Here is a 21,570-nt window from a genome sequence, read left to right on the forward strand (position 1 = left end):
CCCCTACCCATTCTTCCCTTTCCTCACAGTTCTTCACTCAGTTGATTTCCCAAGTCCTTACACAGGGATGGGGATGGAAAATCTGGAGGTATTTTAACTGATACCATGTGGTCAGTATTTCCATGATTATCTCCGCTGGCACGTATAGCTTCTTCCTGGTCTAAGGCATCCAGGGCTAGGTTCCTTGATGCCTGTGGCACATGCTGCTGGACCTATAATCCATAGCATGGAAAACAACTGCTGTGAGGAATGCTTATTAGGCAAACACCCAAATAGTCAATGCTCAAATTAGGGGTCAGCGATGCCCCTCTATCAAACTTCTGATTTGGTGAAGGAGGGTGGGGTGTCAAGGTAACATCACAGTTAGCAATAGCAACAGCAAAAGGTACACCGCTGTTTTAATAAAAATAATGCCTATTCAGCCAGTTGAAAGGTTAAGAGGGAGATGCAAGTATTGGTTGCCTTTAAATTGGTTGCCTTTAATGAATTAAAATAATTCATTAAATTGGCACGCTTTTAGGAATCCAGTTCTCTGTACACCTTTTTATTCCCATTAAGAATGTTTTCATTTGTGCTTCCATGTCTTAAATGTCCTCCTTGTTCCTATGACAGGATGTCCTTTACTTCCCTTGAGATTTGATTAAAGACTTGCCTTTTACAAATTAAAAGAGGTTCAGAATCAACTAACCACTTCCTAGTGTCCGCACTTAATATGTAGAGAGAGATTGGGGAGAAAATCAGGACTGTGGTTCTGATGAACAGAAAGGGCTGTTTTGAAGCGTGGAATTCTCATCCCAGATAATTATTGCTCAGGATGGCACCACCCTGGCTCCCTGCCCTTTGCAAATTCTTTGTAAAGGTGAGTGATTGACTTCTTTGTAAATAGGAATGATTGATCCATCAGTATGACTTTGAGCAACCTTGAATATTTTGAGGGAAAAAAAAAAAACAAGCAATGTTAGTTCATGTCTACTCTGAGGTGGACATAACCACTCGCTGGGTATGCAATAATGAACAAGACAGCGTCCCTGCCTTGGAAGACTCACGTTCCGATGGAAATACAGACATGGTATTATTTAAGAAACTTGGTTTGTAAAAGAGAAAACAACTTGATATTTGCCACATATTTGTCCTTTCTAGTACCTTTTACTTATTTATTTTTTTTAGGTCCACGTTTCCATCTGGAATCATTTTCTTTCAGCCTGAAAAAACTTTCTTATCATTTCTTAACACCCAGGGCTGCTGGCAACAAATTATCTCACTTTTTGTTTGTCTGAATATGTCTTTATTATGCCTTCATGTTGAAAAATATTGTTGCTGGATTTAGAATGCTAATTTGATAGCTGTTGTTTTGTGTGTGTTTTTTTTTTCCCTACCAACTTTAAGGTGGGTTTTCATTTTCTTTTGGTGTATGTCATTTCTTTTGACATGTCTGTAGTAATTATTTTCTTCATTTGTCTGTGCCATGTCTTTTTTTCTCTGGCAGATTTAAATTTTTGTTATTGTTTTCAAGAATTTGTTTATGTGCCTTGGCCTGATTGTGTGTGTGTGTGTGTATGTGTGTCTACGTTTGTGTTTATGTGTATCTATGTAGGATGCATTGAGCTCCTTATAACTGTAGATTCAGAGTTTTCATCGAATTAAAAAAAAAAATTGAGGGCATTATTTTTTCATATCCCCACAGACTTTCCCTATCCTTCTGGGACTCCACATACATATATACTAGATCACTTGATATTGTCTCCCTAGTCACTGAGGCTGTATTTATTGGTTAATCCTCTCTGATTTTTAGTTTGGATTGTTTCTACTGCAGTGTCTTCAAATTCACTGATTTTATATCTGTCAGAATCTAATCTGCTATTAATACCACACACACACTGAACTTTTCATTTTAGATATTGTGTTTTTTTTCTTTAGAATTTTTGCTTGCAACTTAATGATATCTTCCTTTTCTCTTCAGATTATCTTCATATTCTTTGTTTAGTGAGTATATTCATAATACCTGTTTTAAAGCCTTTTCCTGCTAATTTTATTATTTCTGTCTGTTTTTTTTTTGTTTTGTCTATTTTTATTGACTGATTTTTTTCACCTGGTTCTTGGTCACGTTTTCCTTCATTTTTTAATGGCTAGTAATTTTTGGTTTGAATGTTAGACACTGTCAATTTTATGCTATTTAGGGTCTGATTTTTTTTTTTTTTTTGGTCATAGAAAAAGTGTTGAAAAAAAATTGGCTGGCTTCAAAGATACTTGAAGAGTAGCTTCATCATTTCTTAAGCTATATTGTTAAATGTCTATTGTGGTCTTTACTATAAGGCTAGTTTTAGTCGACTGCTGATTGCACCACTCTGGATGACTGAAATTTAAATGATCCTTAGCCTTGTTTGAGCACTGGGTGTTGTTCTGATTACAAGCTCCCTGAGAATTCTTTGTCTGGCTTTATAAATTTTCACTTAATGATGTATAGCAGATTCAATAGCAGATTCAAAGGTACCCTATGCAGATTTCTGAAGCTTTGTCTCTATGCAGTTCCCTTCTCTCTAGTACTGTGTCCACAATTCCAGCTTCCCTGATCTCCGGCCTCTGTCTCCTATACAATAAAAACACTGTGCTCTGTCTGAGCTCAGTCTCTCTCCAGAAACGTCTGGATGGTGATTCTAAGCAGAAAACCTGATTTGTTTTCCTTCTCTCAGAAATCAGAGTCCTGTGTGCTGCCTGTTTGCCAATGTTTGAAAATAGTTGTTCCCTACATTTTGCTTAATTTTCCAGTTGTTTACATCAGAGAATGAATCTTATAACATTTACTCCCATGGGACTGGGAAGCCAAAATCTTCATATATTCTTTTGGAAAGTTTGCCTTCCATGCATGCAATGAACTAGATAATTCTTCTCTGTCTTATATGGTGAAAAACAAGTGATTGTTATAATTCCTCAAGTTTCTGAGAGACACACCAGTATTTATCTTATTTTAAGTTATCCTTCCTTGGGTATTAAATGGTCACAGCTACTTAGAAGGGGTCCTGGCCGTTGCAATAAAACCAAAAAGGAAAAAAAGAAAAGCTTTACCTTTGCAGTTCCCTTTGAAACTTGCCTTTAACTGAGTCCCAATGCAAAGCACATTTATTTGGTTTAGCTTTTGGATGGTTGGCATTTTTTCCTCATTTCCAGTAGCTTGCCAGATCAATCTATGCCCAGTAGTGGCATAAGCAGTTAATGTAATGCTACCCATTGTGACATACTTACATAATTTATGTTTAATTTTAAAATTCAGTGACTAGTTGCCACAAAGAATAGGCACTTTTATAAATCACCAAGATAAATAATGAATGTCTCTTCCAATGAGGGTTCTAGGTTTAGAGTTTTAGTCTGACAAAATGGAAAGGAAGAGAAAGTGCAAAGAGGGAGGAGAGAAAGTAGCAAGTAATTCAGCATATTTTTTTTCCTGTTTTTGTCAGGGCGCTGTTTCACAAAACAATGTCCAGTGGGTATTCACAAATCTGTACTTTTCTATGTTGGTACATACCCTCAGGAATTAATCTTCTAGTCTCTTTTTATCTAATGGTAAAAGATTTTTCCCGAGTTTTCCTCCTCTCTTCCATCTTACAAGGTAATTTCAAAATAATATATATTCTTTACATATATGAGGATATGGATCAAACATAAGTTGACAGATTTCTATGCAAAAAATCATTGATAAATAGCAAGCTATGGCAGAGTGTGGCCTGGGAAATGGGCAGGAAGAAGCTTGAAAAGGAAAAGTGGAGCTGCTCAGTGAGAGGCCATCAAGATCAATTCAATTAGACACTAAATTATTGAATGGGTTTATTGATGACTTGCAAGAAGGGTTATAGGTGTTTGAAATGAAATCCTTTTAGCTTGCAAAATTTAAAAAAAATATGTATACTAAAGGGCGAGGAAGAACTAATGCTAGACTTATAAAGGGAGGAAAAATTCTGAAAGTAGAAACATTGAGAGACATTGAGCAGACAGCATCAAGTTATAAACCAGTCGGTAAAACATCAGCCAAAAGCTTTGTTTGTTTGTTGTAATAATATGTAATGGATATGTGAGCAAGAACTGGAGAGAGAGAGAGAGAGAGAGAGAGAGAGAGAGAGAGAGAGAGAGAGAGAGAGAGAAAGAGAGAGAGAGAGAATTTCAGTTCTTCAAATTTAAATTTAGCGCTTGTAGGCATTAGACACATTTTTAAAAAGCAAAAGTTCATGTAATTAGACCAAAACGTTGAGTGACTCTATGTTGCCCTAGACCTCCTCATACTCATCCAGATGGCAGTGATTTGTCTTCCTTTCTTCTTTCTTGTTGAACTTGGGCAAGGCCATGAGACTTGCTGGCCTATTCTAGCACATACTAGTTCTCCTTCCCTTGAACTCACACTATTCATAGAGTCGAATATAAAATTTGTTTTGAAACATCTAGTCTGTATGATCTTCAATAGAATGTGTGTTATCACAATTCATTGGAAAAACTGAGCTACAAGTTCCTCAAGGGCCAGCTCTGCTTTTTTGCTGCCTGCTTTGCTGGCCACAGAGAAGGCAACAAAGATTTGTCTGTTGGTTTGGGTTCTACATCTCTCATGATAAAGAAGAATCTCTAGTTTTTTTAAAGAAATATTCTTAGTGTTTTCTATGGCACTGTACTTATTTCTTAGACTTAGGTTTCTGGTTGACAGTGAGGACTCTGAAAATACTTAAGTGTAAATTCAAATATCTTTTAAGGACCAGGTGTATAATGAGGTAAGAATTTGGGCCTGTGATGAAACAAACCTGGGGTTTGTGGAAAACCCAGGAAGTTGAATTGTCAAAGTCCTATGAAATAAAAATAGTGTATTAACTACATTTTACAGAGGTGGGAAACTGAGGCAGAGAGAGATTAAGTAATTTACCCAAGATCAAAAAGCTAGTTATGATTAGAGCTAAATTTAATCCAGGCTGTTTGGCACCAGCATCTATGCTTTGGATAGTCAAAAGTATTGTTTGGCTACCCAAACATCAGGAGGCCTACAGGATGGAATGTTGCCGAAAGATCAAATAAATATACTTGGTTAAATAATGGCCACAGTCAAGGAAATAAGGAAGAGACTTTAATACCAAAGTTCATCCCTTTTCTCAATGAGGAAACTTTTGCACCCTTCTTATTAGATAAGTGAACCCCATTTATCCCTGAGTGGGGCCTGGTCAGGGCCTGCAGAAGTAAGCATCTGATGGGATCTCATGACAGGAATGCAGTGGTGTAGGACCAAAGGTCCTAGAGAGTCCAAAATGTGTGTACAATGTGGTAAGGATACTCAAAAACAGACCAGAGGAACTCATGGAGAGGAGGACCATCTATTCTGTCAAACATCACCAGAATCCATCACAAGGGTTAGGAAATATTTCAACAGAAAATGCCCACATGAAAGCATTGAGATTGAAATCGAGGCACACACAAAGAAATCATCCATTTAGAGATGGTTCTTAAGATAGGAGAATGACTAACAAATCATTTTGACTTACTGAAACCTAGCAGTTTTCTTAAATACCTATTAAGAATGAATCATATTAGTTAATATAGTCATTAGGAATAATGGAGTACACTATTGGGTAGTTCATTGATCTTCATCATTGCTAAAAACCCATCAGTAAGAAAGGTCATGAGTGGTTCTTACTATACCTCCTCCTCTCAATTTTCAGCTTCCTTTTTTTTCTTCTGTTTTATGACCTTGAAGTCCTCCCATCCCCCACCACCATTACAGTGTCCCTTCAGTTTTAGTGAACAGAGACAGGTGCCTGAACATAGGCCTGGCGTGACTTCTCTCTGGCCATACAGACCGTAGGGGAAAAAAATATGGTGATGCAAGAATCCTGCGCATGAATGATTGGGTCAGCACTGGTATAGGTAACAGACCCTTTGTAATCTTCCACAAGTCGGCTCTAAGGATACTTCAAAATCCCAATCCCAGGGTTTTGAAAGGAAGTTTTGTTAGTACATTTCAATCACCATAAGCACCTTTGATGAAAGATAGTATATCACAGAAATTCTGAAAACTGTTTCCCACCTCTGCAGATTTCCCTGGGGATGCTCTGTTGGCTAGACACAAAAAAAACCCTTGCTGCCTTTTGCTCTTTTATCCACACTCTGATGGAGCTGATGGCAGACTCAGTCAGCTTATTATACCCATCGGCCAACTGGAAGAAGGAGAAGGAATAAAAAAAGTTTCTATTTATTTGCTAAGACTCCATGCTAAATCACATGGTTCCTGAGCTTTAACTGAAGGGTGTGTGTGTGTGTGTGTGTGTGTGTGTGTGTGTGTGTGTGTGTGTGTGTTACTGCTAACTTGGGTCTATACAACTGCAATTTGGGGCTGGCAACAATCAAATGGGAAATGGCTTTCTTTTACAGGTGAGTAGCTTTTTAATTTTTCTCAACAGAACATGTACTGGTGTTAGTAGGACTCCGTTGTTGAGCATGGCTGGCTGCATTATGTGGTACCTTGGATGGCAATTCCCCTACGTGGTTTCCAAGTGTTTGTGTATAAGCGTTTTTGTAGCATAAGAACACATAAGCGTCAGGATAAAGGGGCTGGTCTCCAGTTGGTACGATATAAATGCTCTGATGTCTGAGTGCTTTGATGAAATGGAGAGGCATGTCAGAATTGCCAAAGCATCTGGGCCGGGTGCGGTGGGCCTCTGCAATGATTGTCTATTCTAATAGGCAGTGAGTAGACCAAGATTGAAAAAGATGCCAAGTGGCTTGCAAATGAATACTCCTCTTTGGGAGGAAGGGGTTTTCCAGCCTCGCTTGTCGGTGACTCTCAGGTAGTTGACCATGAAGAGAATTGATCATGTCCCCATGTCCTCCCTTCTGCCCTTTGTCCAAGCAACATGGTTTTTTTTGGATTTTTTTTTTTTAACTTTGGAAACTGTCTATTGCAGACCTGTGCTTTAGATTTGCTCTCTTTTATTCCCTGCGTTGAGATAGCTCAAGATTGTTTTTCTAATTCTCAACTGAATAAAACACCTCTTTTATCAGTAAACAAAAGTTTAACCCTTTTATACTGCAGAATCCCATCCGTTATTTCTATGGCAACATCTTTATATACGGGCTAATTTCTTTTATCCTGACTATGGCCAGTTACCTAGTCTGTGGCAGGGTTTTAGTGTTAGTTTCCTAAACTCTCCTTATCCCAGACCCACTCTTACTCTCTCTTTCCTAACTCCAGTTATCACCTCTGTTTGATTAATTGCAGTTATTGAGTCAACCCACAATTGTCATGCCCTCTTCCTAGCCATGGACGCCATCAGTCATCTTTACATATTTGATTGTTTATTTAATCAAAAAGTATTTATTATTGTGCCTGCTGGTCACAGGAAGCAGGACACAGGCTCTTTGAAAAAAATTGTCTAATAAAGTAGATAAATGTGAACAAATTATGGCTCCAGAGAGCACACTTGAGTCAGAAAGTCAACATAGGAAAAGTGTTTAAAAATCATTCATTATCTACATGCTTGTATGTATGTATGTGTGTCGAAAGTGCTGAAGTAATTATATACGATGTATAACTCTCAGTTACGTTAGTTATTGAGAGCATTTATTGCTGGACAGCACTAGGTGCGTTAATTCAACAAAACTGCTTATTTCAGTACACTTCTGTGCTAGCCATGAGGCCCCGAAGATACCAAGATGTCAGCTGTCCTCTACTTCAGGGAGGTCACAGTTTAGTGGCCAAGAGAAGGAACCAAAGATTATATTAGAGTGGGAGAAATGTTATGAAATAAGGAGTCCCGGGAGGACCTGGGTACCCATAGGTGGGTATTCTACCTACCTGGGAGGTGGTAAGGGTCCCAAGGAAAGCTTTCCTCCCAGGATTGAACTTTATCCAAGTGGAAAAAGAGAAAGGCATTCCAGACAGTGGAAAGAGTATATGTAAAGAGTCCAAAACAGAAAAGCAGCATGACTCTTTCTATGTAGCAATAAACATAAACTAATACTATTACTCAGCGGGGAGTTTTTTTTTTAGAATCAGTTTTTGCTTTCAAAGTCCCTGTAGTGCATGATGAAATGTAATCTGCATTTTGATTAGAAGAAGAAAAGATAGGTGTTGTTTCATCATCAAGAGGTTGCAAGAAAAATCCACTGTCATGATGAGCTGTGTCTACCCTAGAGCTCTACTGCCATATTGCTGCTGGGACAGAGCTGCTGGGGGTATTGTGTCTTTCCTCTGAGATGACAGCTTCACCTTGTGCTTTGTCAGGGCTGGCTTTGGCTCTAGAGACAGCAGCACTCCCCTTCATTATTCACAAATGATAATTCAGATGTTCTCTGGAGCTTTGCCATTCAGGAACATTTTTCTTAAAACAATCTTAAACTATTAACTCAGCGGAATCTCAGCTAGAAGCTGAAATGCCTGCATATAGCCCGAGGATAGTTACTCGAGAGACTTCCTTGGAATCGGCTTAGGTGAGCCTACAAGATGTGAGTGCTTCTCAAGAGAGATTTAAAGCGGAAATTGATATTATCAAAGCTATCTCAGCTGCACTGATAAATATCTCCCCATCCAAAAAAGTAAAAATACCTGAGTCTGAAGACAAATGTGAAAATATTCTTGACATCAAAAGAAGACCTGAGGAGTACAAACTTAAGGTAGGACATAACTAGCAATTAATAGCCTTGTCAATTTCTAGGCCCTCTCTTTGATCTGCTCTATGAACACCGCTAGTAGAGCATGTAAGTATTCTAAGCATTTGCCAGATGATGAAACTAAATTGAAGTTCACTTTGTTTATTTTTACGATGGAGAAACCTGAAGGACAGGAGGACAGGTAGGCAAGTAGAGTTGCCTCAGGCCACTCAGTTTTGAAGCTTTGGAATTGGAAATGTATTTTAGGCATCCTCTCCCCATTTCTTACTTCAACTATTAGGATGTACTCCCTGCTGTACTTGGATTAATTGAGTCACTACTGGAAATTCTCTTTGACTTTCCTTGGCTAATTGAAAAAGAGTTCCAATTTCCAAGTTCCCTTGCAGGCTCCATTCCTGCAAACATTATGTTGGAAATCAACATGGAAGAGAGAAAATTGCTTGTATTTCTTGTGCTGTTTTATTTTTTTTTTTAAATTGAGAGAAATGTTGACTGACCAAAGCACAAGCAGACTTCGTGTTTGATAGTCTAATCAGACCTATGTATATAGCACATTATTGATTCATGTACTATTGTGTAATTATTCCAATGTCAATCTAAAGAAAACATGGAAAGGTATGATCTTTCTTCCCTTAAAGGTAGTTACAGTACCCGTAGTGATGGTGCATTTTGTCATCCTGACCTTCAATATTTTATTAAAATGTAAATATTAAATTATATTTATGTATTTATAAAAGGCTTGAGTTCATAATGTTTTTGCCAGCTCAAATTTGCCTGCATTTTGAAGAATTCACTGCACTAAAAAATGTTTCTTTTCTCTTTCACATTCTTCTAAATGTCATGATTATTAATAATTTTCTTTTAGAAATAATTGTCTATGTTTTATTAGTTAGACAGATTAATAAATTGAACATATTTCTTTTAAAACATGTAATAAATATCCTATATCTTCTACTTTTAGTCACTGATACTCCAATCTTTTTGGTAATAATTTAGGTCGCTGTCAGTCTCTTTTCTCCTAATTCATACAAAAACTCAAGAACAACTTATTCTTTGCATATACTTTAAAAGCTCCAAATACTCAGAATTAAGAATATTCAAGGATCTTTAAAAAAAAACAATTATTTTATTTCATGCTGATTGGATGCAATTTGATGATTGATTCATGGACACCAGGACGGACAAGCTACCTGAAAACACCAAATGAGTAGAGAGAAGCTGAGGATGTTTACCAAGACAAAGTTGTGAAGCCTGTTAAAATTGGCCCTGGAATTTCAGAGACACCAGGAATTCTAGATTAGTCAGTCAAGTTCCTTTTCCACTCTTGTGCCTTGCCTTGTCTCTTCTTAAAATACAGTAGGAGATTCTCTCAGATGAAAGACTGAATTAATGACTTGCTAGAAATCATTTATTTGCAAGTAACAGAAAACCAAATTTCTACTGGTTCAAACAAAGAGAGAACTATAAGAGATTTTCCAGGACAATAATCTGTAAATGTATGTTCCAAGTAGCAGTGGTACTGATCAGTCCACCTATTGCTATGGTGATGGGAGACTGAAACAGGGAAAGAATTATAAACTATTTCTGTGAAGGAGAAGGTATTCTATAACATTTTTAAACTTTTGCAAATTCTACACCTCAGACTTAGGTAGAAGTCCACAGAGCAATCATCATGGCATTAGTATATCTCCAATCCTAGATTCTAAGGGACCATGGTTGTAGAAAGGGAATCCTGAACTAGCAACAAAGGTAAACTTCACTTCTTTCTTTATTATCTGGTTTTCCTTTTCCTGGACTGCGAAAATCTCTGCCAAATTGCTGATGGCACATACAGTACAGGGATCTGAATGGCTCAAGTTAAGAGTATAATAGTCTGCATAGATAGAGGAAATGTGGTACAGTATGAGGGGCCGTGAGTGGGCATTTGGCTTCACTGGGGGGTGAAGCCAAATGTGAGGGTGGAAAGGCATTGTTAGTCATCAGAGCAAAGGCGTGGAGTGCTCAAGAAAATGATTCCAGTAACGTGTTAAGAAAAAGAATTCCAGTTCTGGCGAGGTGATAGAGTTCAGGATATAGGCCAAGAATATGCCAGTGTGTAAGGGCTTCTCTTCTTGAGAATTGGCCACATGGTATGGAGAGATTCATTCTTTAAAGGAAGTGCAAGGTTCTGATCATTTAGCTTCTTTTGTGGAGGACTTGATTGGAGTTATAGAGTTATCTTAATATGACATGACAAAAAAAAATAAAATATGACATGACAAACACCAAAGGCACTTCAAGTCTTGATCCGAGCTGTGACATGGAAAATAGCAGTTAGTAAGGAAGAAATGTTACTAAAAGTGACTAAATTCAAGTACTCTCCATTCTTTGAAGGCAGCATCTTGGTGACATCTCATAAGACATTCACTAATGTCATGTATGTGACTTTACACCTGAAGAATCAAGATTGGGCCAGATCATTGATATCTCCAAGTACAAAGTCACTACTAATGTGTTTTATTAGGCTGCTGATTTTTCTAGATATGACCATTCAGAATATAACAACGCAAATTATATTCATCACTTAATCACCATGACCAGTCTTAATTTAATTACGGAGAGCTCTTTCATTTGTGAAATGCCAACCTGTAATGCCCCAATGGTAAGGAGGTTCTGGTGTCCAAAATATTAGCTAACTTTCACATGTGCAATTAGGTTAAGAGATATGCTTTTTAAAGGACACAGAAACTTCTAGGGTTCACTATTCATTAAGAAATCCACATGCCATATCTCAGCTGAACCAACTCAATCTTTGGAGCACTAAGGAAAGCTGAATGGACTGATAAATTTGATTCCGGTTCATGAAATTTTAACAGTGTTTCCCAACTTCACCCTGTAAGTACTCTGTTGATAGAGCTGGAACTCTCAGGTTTGACTTATGAAGAGAAACTCAGAAAGTAGCAACGGAACAATCTTCCTTGCCTGGCACTTCTGTTATAAGGAAAAATGACAACAAACCCACTCGAACTCTTTCACTCCCTGTGCTCAAGTCCCTGTTGACAATAAGGATTCTTATTTATATAGGTAAAACCTGAAGGGCTCATGAAAGGAATAAGGTAAAACTGATATAGTATCTTAAAAGTAAGTTTGTATTCTATCTGAGTAACGATCCTTAGAATTTTATGTTTCTGATGGAAAATTTACTCCATTTTCCTGCTTGATCAACTAATACTGAATGTGATAGTGCCTGATTAAAACACTGTCTTTTGATTTTTCAGTTTGAGATGAGGTTTTAATGAGATATTCTTGCTACTTCAAAATTAAGCTCCATCACATTGATCTAAAGTACCCGCCGAATATGCAATTTTACATTATCCTAATTATAGGAATTCATTCAATTATTCAGCAAATATTTGTGGAATACCTACTGTGTATGTTTGCGACACTGCCAGAAACTTGGGAGACTATGATAATCAAGGCAGGCATGTTCTCTGCTGTATTAGTGTGCTAGCACTGCTGTAACAAAGTATCACAAATTGGGTGGCTTAAACAACAGAAATTTATTGTCTCATAGTTCTGGAGACCAGAAGTCTAATATGAAGGTGTGATTCCTTCTGAGGGCTGTGAGGGAAGGATCTGTTTCAGGCCTCTTTTCTTGGCTTGTAAATGGCTGTCTTCTCCCTGTATCTCTTTATATCACCTTCCCTCTATGTGTGTCTGTGTTTGTGTCCAAATTTCCCTTTGTATAAGGACACCAGTCATATTGGATTAAAGACAAACCCTACTCCAGTAAGAGCTCATCTTAACTAATTATATCTGTAATGATCCAATTTCCAAATAATGTTACATTCATAGTTATTGGGAATTAGAACTTCAACACATAGATTCTGGAGGAATGCAATGCAACCCATAACACCTGACCTATGGGCTTTCACACTAATGGAGGCAGGTGACATTTAAATAACAAATTACAATAAAATATAATGGATGTTATACTGGAGCATGTGTCAGATAGTGGGGGAGTGCATAACCATGTGTAAGGAGCCCAGATTTTATCCAAGGCAAGGAAAATCCATTTTAGAGGCTTTTAAATGGAGTTTTGACATAATGAAATTTGCTTTTTAGAAAGATTACTCTTGTTTCCCTATGGAAAATATATTGCAGGGGAGACCCACAAGAGTTGAAGGTAGTCTGGTCTAGTATAGAGGCAGCGAGAATGGGGAAAATGGATGTGTTCAAGAAATAGTTAGAGCAGACTTAGTAAAACTTAGTATTTAGTGGATGAGAGAATTGAAGGAAAGAGGGGTGTTAAAGATGACTTCCTTATTTCTGTCTAAAAATTTGAGTTTTTTTTTTTATAGCTGTGTCCTTTTCTAAAAAGGGAAATGTAGAGAAAGAGGAGAAGCTGATGTGTCTGTTCATTGCTGGTGATGTTAGTATTTAAATATCTCCAGAAAACCCAAATGGGTCTGTTAGTAGATACAATAGTTTCATGGATCTTGACCTCAGGCCAGAGAGTGAACCTGAGATACAGATTAGGGTAATCTCAGAGTGTGGGTCAGAGTTTTCGCAGCAAATAGATGGCGGAGTGGAGAACAAAGTTTTTGGATGGATTCCGGAACACAGCCTGACTGGGGAAGAACGCTGGAACGAACAACTCTGGAAAGCTACTACCACCCCTAGGCTTGAAGGGGGAAAAGGAAAGAAGTTACTAGAAATCTGCCAAGACCCGATAACGAGAGGAGAGGGTTGCCTAACAGGATTGGTCTCTTAAAGGAATACATCCACTGCTAACCCAGAGCCTGGCAGGGAAAAAGCCAGAAAAATATGATTACCTTACCTCTCTCTCCTCCCAAGATCCAATTTCCTGCTGTTATCTCTCTTGACAAAAACAAACCACCAACCAAAGAACCAATGATGTAATTTATAGAGATCAGCTTCCCAGGGCACAGAGCAGGGTGGAAAATGGTGGACAAGGACCTGGGGGAGCAAATGAGGACAATAGCACAAGCAGCATTAGATGATAAGGAACTGAAATTTTGATGGAAATTTTGATGAAAATTTGATCATGCAGGAAGAGGACATCGATGAAAAGAAGAAGGCCTGAGACCTTCTTTGCCAAACATCAAAATTTGAGGTTCTAGAAAAAGTAGGGAAATCACAAAGACTATTTAGAAAGAGGGATTAGAAAAGCTGAAAAATGTAACATTTAATACAACAACAAAAAAAGAGTGTTCCAAGAAGGAGAGAGCAGCCAACAATGTTAAATCCTGTGGTGAAGCAAAATAAAGATAGAAAAGGGTTTATGATGTTTAGCTTTTATGGTGGCCATTTGGGAACTCAGTGGGTAGAGCCTTTGGGATGGTGGGGAAGTGGGGGTGGGAATAGTAGCCATATTGCAGCAACTTGAACAAGGAACAAGTGAGGAAAGGAAAAGAACAAATATAGCTAATTTATTCCTGCAGGGGAGTAGGAAATATGATAACACGTTTTTCCTGGTTTTTTTTTTTTTTTTTTTTTTTTTTTAAGGATTAGAGAGACTAACATGTATAGTAAATCCCATCAATTCAGCTGATATGGTTTTGGTCTTTTTCTTTGGAGACTGACCGCACCGGCTTTAGGAAGATGATGTCACCATTGTTCTTTAGGTAGCTGTGGTCTCTCCAGGGTTGGTTGCCTTGAACACAGTGAAGAGTCAGAAGGCTTGACGGATGGACACCAATTAAAAGGCTGACATCTGGTTCTTTTTGCTGCTCTAGGAATGGACGTTGTGTGTGGCCTTTCTAAGAAGGTCCAGTAGAGTACTGGGTCAGTTTGTTTAATTCCATTGAGGTAATCATAGTATTCAGTGATGCCAATTTGATGATAAAAAGAAGACTTTCCAGTACTCCTATGCTTTCTCTCAGCAAGGCATTTTATTATCCCACCTCTCTGGGGATTTAAACATGAATCTCTAACATGGTAGACTTCCTCAGAAGACCAGATGTTGGAAGAGAAAACCACTGGGCTGTTCTACTTTATCACATTCTTGTGTTACTGTGACATATGGTGTGAAGCAAATATTAGTGCGTGGAAATATGAAACATCAGGGTGCATCTGAGTTATTCCTCCCCAGTTACATTTGATCTGTGAATGCCAGAAACACTCCATTTCGTAGCCATATTTATCATTCAAAATAACTCATGCATTTGGGGGGCATAAAATGAGATGCTTTAGAATGCATGAGATTACCAACTATTGCATATTTCTTCAAAGAAAGGTTTGAATTATACGGTCAATGAGAAGGGTGGCTGCTTTAGAATGTGACAAAGAGAAGCTCAGGTGATGAATTTATTATAATAGATTAATATTAAACAAATGTTATTTCCTCTTCTGTCTCAGATATCAATTCCTACAGAAGTAACTCTTTGGGGCCTTTTTATTTGTTTGTTTGTTTTATTTTGTTTTGTTTTTATTATACAATTATTCTTGAAATTTAAAATCTGCAAATCAGATTTTTGTAGGTCAAATAATATTTTCCAATAGATTTCCATTATATTTCCAGAGGTTATGTTTGGATAGAAAGACACTTGGCTCTAAGCTATGCTAGAAATTGCATTTAAAATAATGGCTATTGTGAGAGTGTATCCAGACAGAAAACCACGAGTATTAGAGAAGCTGTGAGTATATGCTAAATCTCATGTTTGAGGTAAAGGGAAAGTTCAGGACCAAAGTAAAGATCAGTTTAGTTTCAGGAGGTTACATGAACAAAGTCAAGAGTCCTGAGGTTCCAGATTAGGAATCAAAAAAAGCACTGAGGCCACAGCCTTAGAAGCATCCTAAGGAGGAGCTCCCAAGCTGTCCATCCATCCTCACTTTGCTATCTTAGTGCTCCTTCCCTGACTTGGACTACAAAAACATACTTAGTAGAGGTAGGATCAAAATTCTGAAATGTATCCAAAAACATTGCTCTGAAAATTAAAGTCAAGTGAACACTGTCCTAAACTCATTGGGTTGCCTGTCAATGCAAGGAGTACATTAGGGAGTACTTACAGTTTAATTTTTAGAAACTACTTCAAATAATGTTTCCTTAAGTACCTTTCGTGGTTATCTTTCCCCCAGAAGACCTTTCTAATTTTATACATTTAAATACTCTTCCCTTCCACCTCTTCTCTCCCTCCCCCCACTTCTATCCCCCAATAATTCCACATCCAAGATATGTTATTGTATCTTCTTTTGACAATCCTGCTATATACATCCCATCCAGCAATTACCTATTTGCTTTCTAAAATATCAACTCATCTTTTAATCAAACTGTTTGGTGCCAATGACATTTTTTTTTTTTTAACATAGTGACCTTATGTTTGCAATGAAGTATGGTGTGAGATAGCCTTGGCTTTCTTAGGTGCAATAACGCCCCGCCCCCTTTTTTTTTTGTAAGATCAAAATCATTTCTGCTCACCTCACAGGGAAGACTATACGTAATCATCCCTTTTGGTTTTCCCTCTGCCCCTCTCAACCCTATGTCCTCATAGTTTTCTATACATATTCAAGTCTTTGTTCAAGATTTATGTCTTTTGCGATGAATCTGCCTCTACTGCTCCTTGAAGACATATGCTGTCCTTCCTTCCTGTGTGTTCCCATAGCATATTTTTATTAAAACATTAAAGCAATATTTCCCATTGCACTGTAATTGAATTTCTACCCTCCACAACCCACAATGTTCTTTAAATCCAAGCTCTATCTCGTTCTTGTTATTATCCCCAGCACTTGCCTAGCACATAGCGTATAATAACAATATAACGCTAACAAGGAGATACAGAAATAGAAAAAAAATAATAAAGCAATGACAACAATACAAAGTAAAAGATAATATTTACTGAGGGCATACTATGGTCCAAAGTTAAATTGTCTTGGTCAATTTACATGTTAAAATTATTAGGAGCATATATGGCTGCAAGGAACAGAAACCCCAAAATAACAATGAGTTTAAAATGATGGAAGTATACTTTTCCCTCACATTTAAGAAGTTCAGAGGTAATAGGTCTGGGCATGACATGTCACTCTGTGGTAGCAAGAACCCAGGCTGTTTCAATCTTGTGATCCTCCATGGTTAACTTCTACTCATCTACTCTTATAAATTAATGCCCAAATTCCAGTCATTAGGGAAAGAGAAGGAGTCCTTCCCACCACCCTTCTTTTAAAATCTCTTCTCATAAGTTGCATGGGGACACTTTTGCTTGCATCTTATTAGCTAGAACTGGTCACATGATCACCGTTAACTGAAAGGCATAATGGGAAATGGAGTCTTTATTCTGGGCATCCATGTGCCCAAATAAAAATCGGGGATTCAATTAGGACATAAGGAAGGAAGAACTGACATTATGAGATCACTAGCAGTTTCTGGCATATGTGTGTTGTCAAATTTAAGCCTCTCAACAACCTCATGAGTACTAACCCTAGAGGACTATTATTACTACCATGCATTCATTGGACAAATATGATTGTCCATTACTGTGTAATAGATCTAATTCTAGGGCCCTGGGTTATGGCAGGAAACAAGGCATCCAAACCCCTGTCTTCTTCGAGGTTTTATTCTAATTGGGAAAGAAGCATTAAAATAAAAATACACATGTAATACGATGCTAGACAGTGATAAGGTTTATGAAGAAAAGTTAATCAGGGTGAGAAAATAGTACATAATGCAGTTGATTTAAAGGGTGATTCTGAAAAGACTTTAAAGAGGTGACTTCTGGATGGAGCCATAGGAGCATCTGGAAGAGAAGGTTAGAAGGCTTCCAGGAAAAGGAAAACAAAAACAAAAACAAACAAACAAACAAAAAAAGTGCCTTGAGTAGGACATTGGGGAGTTAGCAAAATGCTGGTTGGTGAATATGGAAATGAAATCAGAGAAAGAGAGCGACAGGGCCAGACTACATAAGGTTGTAGAAAATGATAGAAAGTTTTTGGTTTGAGTTTACTGAGGAGCACTGGATTTGTTGAGCTGGTGAGGAGCATGATTAGATTTAGGTCTTAAATAAAATATTTTGGTTGCTGCATAAATAATAGCCTTAGAGAGTAGGAGTCCAGTGGGATAGGAGCAGAGTGAAAGCAAAGGAAGAAAAAAGAGACTATTTAGAGGATTTAAGAGAGAGATGGTGATGATAACTTTGGCTAGGATGGTGATAATGATGAATGTGATAAGCGATCAGAGGCAGGATAGATCTTGAAAGCGGAGCTGACGGATCAGCTATGTGATGAGAGTGAAAGACATCAGGGATGACTTGTAGGTTTTTGTGCTGATGAATATTGTGTGTTAACTTGGCTAAGCCTTGGTACCCAGTTAAAATTAATTTTCTAATCTGATTAGATTTAAAGGCACTAACAACTTTTCCATTAGTAAAGATAGTATGGATAGTCCCTGGTGTGATGTAGTGATAGAAATTGGCAAAATATCACCAGCAAATATTCTTACTCAAATACTTATAAGAGGCAAGTTTCTGAGTAGCTATGTCTTTGATACCTTAAAACATTTTCATCAAAATAGTGAGTATGAGATTGGCTAGTTGCTCTTAATTGTACTGGATAAAGTGGAATAACAAAAGGATGAGCTCAGGGATTCAAATTCCCAGCTTGCGTGCTACATAAGTGACTGAAAGTTTCTGTTTGTCCTGAAAGAAAACCTGATCACCTGTAGCCAAAGAGCTGAGATTGCTGAAAAACAAACCTAGAGTCTCATCCTGCAAGTGATTGAATTACAATGCAAATTACATTTCCAACCTCACAGGGTGTCTCTCTGCTTGAAATGAGGGCGCTGATTGGGAAGAAATGGGATCCTAAAAATCGAAATGGGGACATATGGGAACATCCTGATGAAGCTAGACGAAATGAACTCTTAAATTCTGATGAGTCTTCTTTGCCAGTAGAAGCAGCTGCTCCACCCCACCTGAGGAGATTAAGCCTGCTTTACCTGAGTAAATTGTAGCGGCCTCCCCGAGGTAGTTGCCCTACAAGGTGCTGCTGATTTTCCTCAGGACCCAGCCCCATCATCCCTCTTTGCTTCTAGATTATCATTGGACTCAAGTTCCTCCAGGTCCCTAAAGGTTAGGTACAAAGTGTCCCCCATGAAGAGGTACAGTATCCACAACAGGAACTACATAATTTTTCCAATTTACATAGACATAAATCCAGGGCATATGTGTGGGAGTAAATAGTAAAGGTGTGGCATAGTGGTGGAAGGACCTTAAAGTTGAACCAGGCAGAATTTATTGATACGGACCCACTAAGCAGAGATTTGGATTTAATGTTGCAGCTTTGGGAGTTAAAAAAGAGCTCTAGTAGTTTGGTTGGCTGGCTGAAACATGAAGCAGCAGGTGCCCTACACTAAATAAATTAGAATGCCAGAACTGCCTTGATATATTATAGAGGAGGAGATTCAAAGGCTTAGGGAGATTAGAATGTTAGAGTGGATTGATTAGTTCAGATCTGCTCACCCACCCTAGGAGGGTCCAGAGGACATACCTTTAGCCAAGACTGTGAGGTATAAATTTGTGAGGGGAGCTCCAACATTCTTGAAGAGCTCTGTGATTGCTCTTCTCTATAAATCAGGAATTAGAGGTGGAACTGCTGTCACTAAATTGAAAAACCTAAATGCAACAAAAGTCATTAGATCCCAGGGTGCCAGGGGTCAAGTGGTGACATTTAATTATCAAGGGAAAGGTGGGCATGGTTTCTATGAAGGACAGCAGAAACAAAGCAGCTATCGGAATAGTAGGACCTAAAGCATTGGCTAGTTGATCATAGTATCTTTAGGAGTGAAATAGATGTTAAGTCTACCACTGATTTGTATAAGCAGAGAGTTCTAGGTCAAAAGAACAAAAGTCAACCTTGAATCATAAAAGCAGAGAGTCATAGATCCCTAAGTATGCCCTTGTTACGGCCTTTACTTGGAGATTAAATATGGTTTAAGGAGATGTGTATGGACGCCAAGTTGAGAAGGAGTGAACCATGATGATTAATTTTATATTAGCTTGGCTAGTTGTTATCATTAAGACATTTAAAAAATGTGACCGACATTTAAATCAGTAGATGTTGAGTAAAGCAGATGTGGATGAACTTCATCCAATCAATTAAAGGCTAAGGTCCTCCAAGGAATATGGACTTCTGCCTTCATACTGTGAATTCAAGCAGCAACATCAACTCTTCCCTGAGTCTCCAGCCTGTAGGCCTTCCTTGCAGGTTTCAAATTTGCCAGCCCTCACAACTGCATGAGCTAATTATTTAAAAGACATCTCTCTTTCTATAGGTTTACACACTCTATTGGTTCTGCTTTGTGGAGAACTCTAATACCGTTTTGATCTGAGCAACTAAGTGAATGGTTGTAACATTGACCAAGATGGGACAGACAGATGGAGAAGTGAATTGTGGCAGGGAGAGTGGAGAGGAGAAATAGAGGCGAGCATGAGTTTTATTACAGACATGCCAGTTTTGAGAACCTCATTCGACAACCAAGGGGAGATGCTGAGTAAGCAATCAGTAAATGAGTTTATTTCTCAGGGGATAAGTCAGAACTAGAAATCTAAATCTGGGAATCATCAGCCTGTAGAGGATGTTTAGAACACTGGGACTAGTGCTCTCAAATAGAGAGAAAGTTGACAGCAAAGAGAAGGGGGCTGAGGACTGGGCCCTGAGGAAATTCAATATTTAGAGGTCAGGAAGAAGGAGAATCAAGCAAGGAAAGTGAAAAAGAACAGACATAGAACAAGAAAACACAGAAGAATATAGTGACCCAGTAGGAAAATAAAAGTGTCTTAAGAATAAGGAATTCACCTGCGTCCGATGCTGCTGAAAATTGGGAATTGTTCATTGGACTTGGCATACTGGAGGTTCATGTTGACCTTGAAAAGTGGAATATCAGTAAATGATAGAGACAAATCCTGACTGGTATGGGTTGAAGAGAAAACAGCTATGAAGGAAGTAAAGATAGTAAGTATAGATACCTTTCTAGGGAATTTTGCTATAAACATGAGCAGAGAAATGGGACAGTGTTGCTGTTCATGGAAGTTAAGAGTAGAGGCAGATGGGAGGGGATGCAACAGGAGGCATCTGTATGGATTCCTGGTTGGTGTGGAAACCCAAAAGAAGCAACTTAGAAAACTTCAACTTCAGCTTTTCACTGTGAGTATTTTCAAATTATTGAACATTGAATGCGTGGCTACTTCCTTAGGTTTTCATGCGTTGCCAGGCAAGTTCTGGCACAGTGTAGGGCAAGAGGGCCATAACCTGTTATGCTGCACTTCAGAACCATATATCCTGATCACAACAGAGTCCAGGGAGGGTTTTTCTCTGTTCACATAGGAGATACTTCTGCATAGGAGATACTTCATAACATCATTGTATGATGATGTTAGCAATGCAGTAAAGAGAGAAAAAGGATGCCGGGGAGAAAGTGTGATTACAATAGGAAAGTCACAGAACAGGCAAGAGAGGATGGGATTGAGAGCATTCATGGCAGGTTGATATTAAATAAGATCAGGGAGAGTCAAATAGGAGCAGAGAGGCGGAGTATATGTGTAAAAATGCATACACTAGATATGATAATTGGGAACTACTTTAGTTTTCTTCTGATTGCTTTGAATTGTGCCTCTGCAGGGATGACAGGCAGTATAGTCTTACGGCATTTGCTTCAAAGGACATTGAATTTGGGGATGGTGAGAGAAGAAAGGATGTGCACATAATAACAAAGAACAAGGATAATTATCCTACCACAAATCCCTATGCTCCATGGGATGGTGGTGGTAAAGAAACAGCTATCACATCAGAGAGCTTTAGGAAATTATTCATTTTGCCTTATAGAAAAAAGGTGAGGGAGTCACTTAGAATGCTTGCTTTCACGGTAGACCATGAATTCCAAAGGGAAAACTGGAAGAGTTTGGTGCTTTGGAGAGGAAAGAGAGCTCGAGTTAGATTCAGTGTTATAAA

At 38.2% G+C, this 21,570-nt stretch overlaps 1 long non-coding RNA gene across 1 annotated transcript in view; it reads left to right on the forward strand.

Annotated features, from left to right (window-relative positions):
- The first annotated feature begins 732 nt into the window (after positions 1 to 732).
- The window catches only part of LOC117023939 (uncharacterized), a 48,153-nt gene continuing 27,315 nt past the window's right edge, over positions 733 to 21,570 (forward strand). The window contains exon 1 of the long non-coding RNA XR_004423287.1: positions 733 to 859. This is a non-coding gene — a long non-coding RNA (uncharacterized LOC117023939). The remainder of the gene's footprint in view (positions 860 to 21,570) is intronic.

This window comes from Rhinolophus ferrumequinum, chromosome 6 (assembly GCF_004115265.2).
Source record: "Rhinolophus ferrumequinum isolate MPI-CBG mRhiFer1 chromosome 6, mRhiFer1_v1.p, whole genome shotgun sequence".
NCBI lineage: Eukaryota > Metazoa > Chordata > Mammalia > Chiroptera > Rhinolophidae > Rhinolophus > Rhinolophus ferrumequinum.